Raw genomic sequence first — 8,004 nt, 5'->3', positions numbered from 1 at the left:
CACTTAAGAAACTAGGGCAAAGAAATGTCTATCTCAAGTTTCTAAAACTTTTTTTTTTTTTAATCTACCAAGAAAATAAATCCAATAAATGTTTCTGTAAAAAAGAGAGGTTTTTAAAACTTAGGCAGTTTCAGTTTTGCTTATCTCATTCAACTATGTGCTCTGTTTTCTTATATAATAGGAAATTAAACAACGTGAGTGAGAACGTTATTGAACTTCCTTTTTTTTCAGCAGTTGGAGAAATGTCCTGCTTATTGAAATGTACTAGTTTTGCCAAGTTCTGATGAAAACAAAGAAATCACCCTGCTTAGGGAAACTTTTTTTTTCCATGGTTTACTGAATATTCTGAACATGCTACAAACTCATCTGAAGGTAATGATAAAATCTAATCAAAGATACCACAGGCTTGTAGGACAAGATAAAGATTGAGAAAATTAATCATAATCTCTATAGAATACTTTCTGGAAAGATTAGCTCCTGTAGTTCTCATAGACTATGAGAAAGATTTCATTTCTTGCTATAACTACCATTAGCATAATGTCCAAGTACTTCACAACTGCTAATGTTTTCAACATAACAATGTATTATTTTGGCTAAGATAGATTTAATTTTCTTTATAGAAGCTTATGTTGTACTACTTCTTGGATTTGTGTTGAAAATAATGTTAGTAACATGGGGATGTTTTAACTATTGATGAACAGAGCTTACACAGCATCAAGGTCTTTTTGGTTTCTCAAGCTGCCCTGGCAATGTTGAGCTGTGGGTGCACAAGAAGTTGGGAGGGGATGCAGTGGGGAAAGCTGACCCAAATCACTGAAGGGATATCCCACACCATATGATGTCATGCACAGCAATAAAAGCAGCAGATAAGAAGGAAGAAGGAGGGATGTTCAGAGTTATGGTGTTTGTCTCCCCGAATAACCATTACATGCAATGGAGCCCTGCTTTCCCAGAGATGGCTGAACACCTGCCCGCCCATGGGAAGTAGTGAGTTGATTCCTCATTTTGCTTTGCTTGTGCGAGCAGTTTTACTTTACCTATTAAACTATCTTTGTCTCAAATCACATTTTTTCATGCTTTTGCCCTTCTGATTCTCTCTCCCATTCCACTGGTGAGGACTGAGCAAGTGACTTTGTTTAACCAGGGTTAAACCACGACACAACTCTGTGAATTATCAACTTGATTTAATAGATGGGGAACTAGAGCAAACAGAGCAAGCAGATATGTTGAACATCACCAAGCAAGTCTATGACCCTGCAGGGAAGAGAAGATCTCTCTTGTCATAGCCTAGAAAGCAACCATTCATCCATTCTTCCTGTAATCTCTAGCACATTCATTTGCGAAGTACATCCAGACAAAACAACTCATAAAAAATGATAATAATTTCCTTGAGAATCAAGGCGAATGTAGGTCTCCTCACAAATAGTATGATACCAAAGAGTCAAATTGCATCTGGGGTCCTAGATGTACCCTCTGCAATCAATATTTAGCTTTTTTTTTTTTCAGAGTGGAAGAAATACTTCTTACTGTGATTAAACGGCTTCCCAAAAGTATTTCAAAACTAGAATTGTAAATATGTTTTTGTACTGCTTCAGTTTTCTTGTTTTATTTGCCCTCTTGACAAGTCCTTCAAGGACTGACCTCCCCATCACAGCAGTCAGAGTTTCCTGAGCCTGCATGAAGTCACATCAGCTGCATCATCCTTTTAAGACCCCTCCACCGGCCTGGGACTGTTGAAATGGAAGACACTGAACACATCCTTGATGTGAACTCCAGTGGTCATGTTAGACTATAAAATATAGGTCCCTGTGGTAGGCCAAAAAAAAGAGAACAATAACATGATTTTTAATCCTTTTACTCTCTAACACTGCAATAGTGTTTTATTGGAACTGGATATTCCAAAGTCAAATACTTGCACTCTTAATTCTCTTAAAAGCCAGACTGGGATTGAGATTTTAGAAGCATGCTTATAGACTGTTGAAGGTCAAACACATCATTGCTAATGGACGGTAAAACGAAAATAGCTTTGTAGATATGTGGTGCCTACAGAAAACAATGACTGCAAACTACATTTATTCTACATCTTTTTAGTACACTGATAAAAATAATTAGCACATGATAAGGACATGCAAAATGGAAATTTTCACCATGAACACACAGAGCTGGCAATATTAGAAACACAGTCAGTTTTGCCCACATCTTGGGACTTTATAAAAGATTTATAGAATTATTTTAAATACAGCTTTTCCTGGATCTTACTGAACTCTGGAGGGTCAGTTGCTCATAACTGGTGTAGATCAGTTAATATGTCAACAATGTGAATAGCCTGACACGACAGTAAATTTCACCCATCTAACATTTTAGACAACAAGGAAAAAAAAACAAAAAACAACAGACAAATAAAAAACAATACCAACAAATCATCACCACCAACAAAAATATTTCTCCAGCTGTGGACTATACTGAAGGGGAAAACATCAAGTGGATGCATGTTGAGACCCAGAGAGTCTTTTGTTGCATGGTGAAAATTTGGTGTAACTTCTAGACTATAACCCTGTCATACGTGAACAGCCTGACCCTCAAATCCATGGGAACTCTATGCAATGTGGACAAGTAGTTTATCCACCTATAAGATGCAATAAGTCAGTACGGGATTGTTCCCTACAGTATATTCTCGAGTGCTTCATCAAGTCTAGTACTAAATTATTCAGATGATAGGCTTCCAATACTTCCTTGGGGAGATTAGTACAGATTAATAGACCTCACAGGAAGTTTTTCTGATATAAAGTCTGCATTTTTCTCAGCTCATTTTCATTCTGTTATTCCTAGTTATGCTCCCTTGGACCTTTCTAAACAAATCCTATGCCTTCTAGGTGTTTACACAGTTCAAATACTTGCAGACACATATTGCATCCTCTAGTAGCCATTGCCTTGCCAGTGGTACACGCCCTGTTAGCTTTTTACTCCTCCTTCATAATCCATCTTTCCTATCTCTTTCTCAGTGTATTTTTCTGCTGAGTGCCTTGACATGATAGTTATAATCTGATGGGTTATCAGTAATCTTGAAGACACATTCTTAAATATGCAAAATATATGGACTAAGGACTAACATAAAAAACTTGGCCGATATGTCTTCTCATACCCATTTTATCACCCAACACCAAGGATTATTTGAGAAATTGATCTCCTTAGTGAAAACAAACCAATGGTTCAAAACAAAAGTCCCAGTTGGGAACACATGATCTAATGAGTTTCTCTCTTAACATCAGTCCTATGTCATTAGTTTTCTGAGATGGACCATATTGACAGGCATGTCCACAAGTTATTTAGGCATGGCCTGCCACTAGATTTCAGTTGTTCATGGTGAATGGGAGCATACAATGTGACTAGAAGGCACCTGAAATATTGTTGAAAGTTACTCTCTGAGGCAAGTGCTTGTACTTGACTGGCCTACATAATCCAGTCTTGTGCACTACCAAATTCCAGAGATTCCTTCCTACTTTTTAAGAGCTTTATGAGATGAAAATTCAAACCAAAATTCAAATTCATAATGAACAATGCAAAACAACAAGTATATGGTAATTAATAGGAATATTTGGGAATAATTACATACGATTTTCATTTACTTTTAGTGTAAGCTTTTAAAGTTACTTGAGTAACAACTCCATAACAGCACATTCCAGTTTAGTAACTTAGTTGAACATAAGAGGGAGAATTTTTTAATTTATTTCAGCCATACAAAATATAAATTATTCCTTTTATTAGTAAGCAAGATAAAATTTTCAAGGAAATACTGCAATGGGTTTTCACCTCTATTTTTAGAGTCTTAAATCTTTTTGCCAAATTTTAGTTTACAATATTTAGTTGTATGTCTTAATAATATATTGTAAGCATAATAAAGAAGGAACTGAAAAGAAAACATGTGGATAGTTAGGATCAGCCCAGATTTTTTGTATTTCTATTCTGGATATATATTTATATGAAAATCATATATCCAGTGACAATGGAGGACATTCAAACCACTCATTTTTAGACCTTCAGATGAGACATTTAAGTCAGTATAATTGTGCAGGTTGCCTGTATAGTTTTCAGAGACCTTAATTATCTAAGACCTCAGTGGTTCGTGTTGATATGCAACGAAGAAAACTATTCTAACTTAGGCACTTCTGCTAAATCACTCACAACTAACAGTAATAAATCTGAACTTCACATCTGGGATGGTTTTTACAGAATGACAAAATGTTAGGGATTGGAAGGGACCTCGAAAGATCATCTAGTCCAAAATCCCCGCTGGAGCAGGAGCACCTAGATGATGTTACACAGGAAGGTGTCTACTTCCTGCACTCCTTTACAGGTAATGAGAGTAGAAAAGGTTGTGGGGCAGACTTAAGTGCTGAGTGGCACAGAAAGAGGTATAAGACAAGACACATCTAATGCATGTCTACTGTGGCACTACTTTTTGGTAGAAGCCTTTGCTACTATCTATTATTTTAAGCTTTTCTCTTTCTTTGTTGAAGCATTCACTTTTCTTTCTTGAAGGAAGTCCACACTGTTGGAATGTGTAAGTTAAACATTTTTTGCTGTTTGATAAATATACTGGTCATGCTTCTAACTGCACATACCCAAAATTAAAACAGCACAATTAAAAGTAAGCACAAGAAATGTATTACTTGTGTCTAACTCCAATTAAAAAAAAAATAATAAATTATTTATGCTGTACTTTGGAAATTATGTGGTGACAGCATTGTAAACAGCTGTGTGCCCCATCTTACTAAATCTCATCATTTAGAGTATTTTACTTCTTTTTTTTTTTGTTCCCTACTCAGGCATGATTGGAATAGGGGGAAAATGCCAAGTGGATGCAGCTTGTTATGAAACTTCAATGGTTTACATTTCCTCAAATTAACTGAAAAGAGTATAAGCACCAAATACTGCTTTGTGCACCCACATCCTTCTGTAAGCACCTGCTAGCTGATGTGGACTATTCCCACTCAGGTTGGACTGTCAAGGTGAAAGCTAGCAATGTTAAACGGTTGTCTGGGAACTATGGTCTTGTTTTATTTTATTTGTCATTTTTGTCACAACAGTTGAAAACAGAAGTATTTGTTCTTAAGTAGTTGTTCTTAAACACATCCATAAAAGACCAGACTGATAGTTTGTTTAAACCAGTACATCACCTCCAATAGTCCCTAGCATCAGCTGTTTCAGAGGTAAGTGCTAAAAACTCTCTGGTGGTTTATGTGATACTTTTTTCATTGAGTTTATTTCTAACTCACAAAAATATCAGTGGTTTCTATGATTGAAATACAAGGCATGTATGTACCCTCACACACATAACTTTTAAGTAATCTGTACTAATATTCCTCTAAATGTCTTTTCTTTCTCCTTTCCTTTCCTTTCCTTTCCTTTCCTTTCCTTTCCTTTCCTTTCCTTTCCTTTCCTTTCCTTTCCTTTCCTTTCCTTTCCTTTCCTTTCCTTTCCTTTCCTTTCCTTTCCTTTCCTTTCCTTTCCTTTCCTTTCCTTTCCTTTCCTTTCCTTTCCTTTCCTTTCCTTTCCTTTCCTTTCCTTTCCTTTCCTTTCCTCCCCCTCCCCTTCCCCTTCATTTTCCCCTTCCCCCTCCCCTTCCCCTTCCCTTTCCCTTTCCCTTTCCCTTTCCCTTTCCCTTTCCCTTTCCCTTTCCCTTTCCCTTTCCCTTTCCCTTTTCTTTCCGTCCCTCCTACGTACTGAAGCACTGATGTTTTCTCCCATCAGGATGATTTGTTTGAAAATTTTAACTCAAAGACTACTCTCATTTAAAAAAAAAAAATAAAAAAGAATAATTGAAAAGAAAAGAGATAGGGGCATTTCTGGATAGTTATTCAGGCCTCCTGCACTTTGCAGTATAGACTGCTCTGAGGGAATAATGAAAAAAAAAGATAAATATCTGCTGACTAGTATAACTTACATATTTCACTGCTTTGTTTTTGTTTTTGTTTTTTTAAAAAACCCTTCCTGAACAGAAACCAATGAATAAAATTTGCCAAGTGGAAAGCCTTGCAACAACCAGAATTCTGCCTGTCTACAGTATAGATTTGAAGTAGATGAGGAATGTAGCTGATGTAGAATGCAGCAGGCTGTAGAAGATATGGGGAAGGCAAACAAAAAATCTGAGTGCTACAAACACTAGAAGTCTTGAGCGAATGCTGTGAGAATTTAGACTACAACTTTTGTTTTTCTTGTTTATATAAATTGACTGTACCAGATGACAGTTTTGCACTAGTAATCAGGAAATATCCTGTGAATGTATAAACAGCTGTGGGAGCTGTTCATTCAGAGCTAGCCACTGTCACATTAGGATGCATTATCTCCATTAGGATGGTGTGGCATGCTCCCCTACGCAAGTCAATATTGTTAGCTGATGGACAATGGACAACTGGTCCCAACATCTGTAACTACACAACAGCTGGGGTGTTAAAAGGAGCTGAGGATGAGCTCCACCAGCCTATGAGCTATAGAGCTCTCGCAGGGTCTACGTAAAGTTGAAGCAGGCCCTTCATCATCACCCTAACCTGAATTTCTACTATGTAAAGAAAACAGGCCATGTCAGAGGGTGATATAATACACCTAAATCCTGGACTGACTTCTAGAAGTGTCTGCCTCTGGACATTGTCCACAGACACAGCATAAAACAACACTTCCCTGACTTAGTTGCTTTGGATATGTACTTGAAGTATATGACATGACTCTGGCCTCTGTACTGTCCTCAATCAAGTCCAAGGGTGCACCAACACAAAGTTTTTAAAATACAATGAGGCTGCAGATGAGTGTTGAAGTGGGGATGTGATTTAATGGTATTGTTCTGACCTGCTCATTTAGGATGAATTTTTCTGCCAAGCATTCACCCAAGTTCATCTGTGAATGCTTTCACATGCACCAGTAAATGAAACATCCTCATTAGCCATGAGTTCTGTAGATTCTCACACTCTCATTAATTAGCAAAGAGGTCAGTTTGATGGATGAGAAGGAGAAACCCTATTAGGTCTCACCACCCACCATCGGAAAAAATGAGAACTGAAGATTCAAAGGTACATTTTTAGTTTAATTGCATTTCACATTTAAATAACATAAAACTGTTGGTTAGCAACAGATTCTCTTAAATCACTTGACTCATATCTTTGGGTGCTACAGCCCTATTCTTGCACAGGTAAGGCCACTTCAGACATGAATAAAGATTTATAGTCCAGGCTAAAAGAAAGACAAAGCTCATGAACCCCTCTCCCTGAGAGAACCTGAACTTTTCAGCTGCATGTCATAGGCCATATACATCTGAGAGTCTAATTCCTATTCATTTGCAGAATAACAGCACTAAGTAACACCAAACAGTAACATTGTCCAAGGAGAGGGGAAGAGTCAGTCAAGGAGTCAGGCTCTAATTTGTGAAACGATGCAAGTAGTTAGAGAGCAAAGAGAGAGAAGTTGCAGGTTATAGGGTCAGAAGCATTAAGTCACAAACTAGCAGTATGTATAGATCCAATTTCAAAGTGAACTTAAACGTATCTTTTTAATCGGCAACATCAAGTTTGTCATGAGGGATTTGAATGATTTTTCAACAACCTCTATGTATTAGTCCAGAAAGGACAATCCTTGCTTCATTATTGTAGCTATAACTGTATCACAAATAAAAAGAGAACAGAATAATAAATTCAAGAGTATGATCCACACTCAATCCTTAGGTACAATCCTAGGAGCTTACGCACCCATCAGCATGCCATAAAAAAACTCTGGGTCACAGCTCGGGCAGGTGTTTGTTAACAGTTCCAGTCATGCATTTCAATATGCTACAATGCCAGTTTTTATGTTCCAATATTATAAATAACAAATAAACTCAGTAAAAAAAGTGCGACTCTGTTTTGCCTGAAACAAAGTTGTCAGAGTTTTGTCCAGATTATCACCTATGCTTCCCTGTGGTATTATGTTCTGAATAAGACACGCACACCTTAAAGAAATAGATCTATGGAAATAGAG

The sequence above is a fragment of the Columba livia genome, chromosome 1 (genome assembly GCF_036013475.1).
Source record: "Columba livia isolate bColLiv1 breed racing homer chromosome 1, bColLiv1.pat.W.v2, whole genome shotgun sequence".
In the NCBI taxonomy this organism is placed as follows: Eukaryota; Metazoa; Chordata; class Aves; order Columbiformes; family Columbidae; genus Columba; species Columba livia.
Note: the sequence above shows the minus strand (reverse complement) of the source record.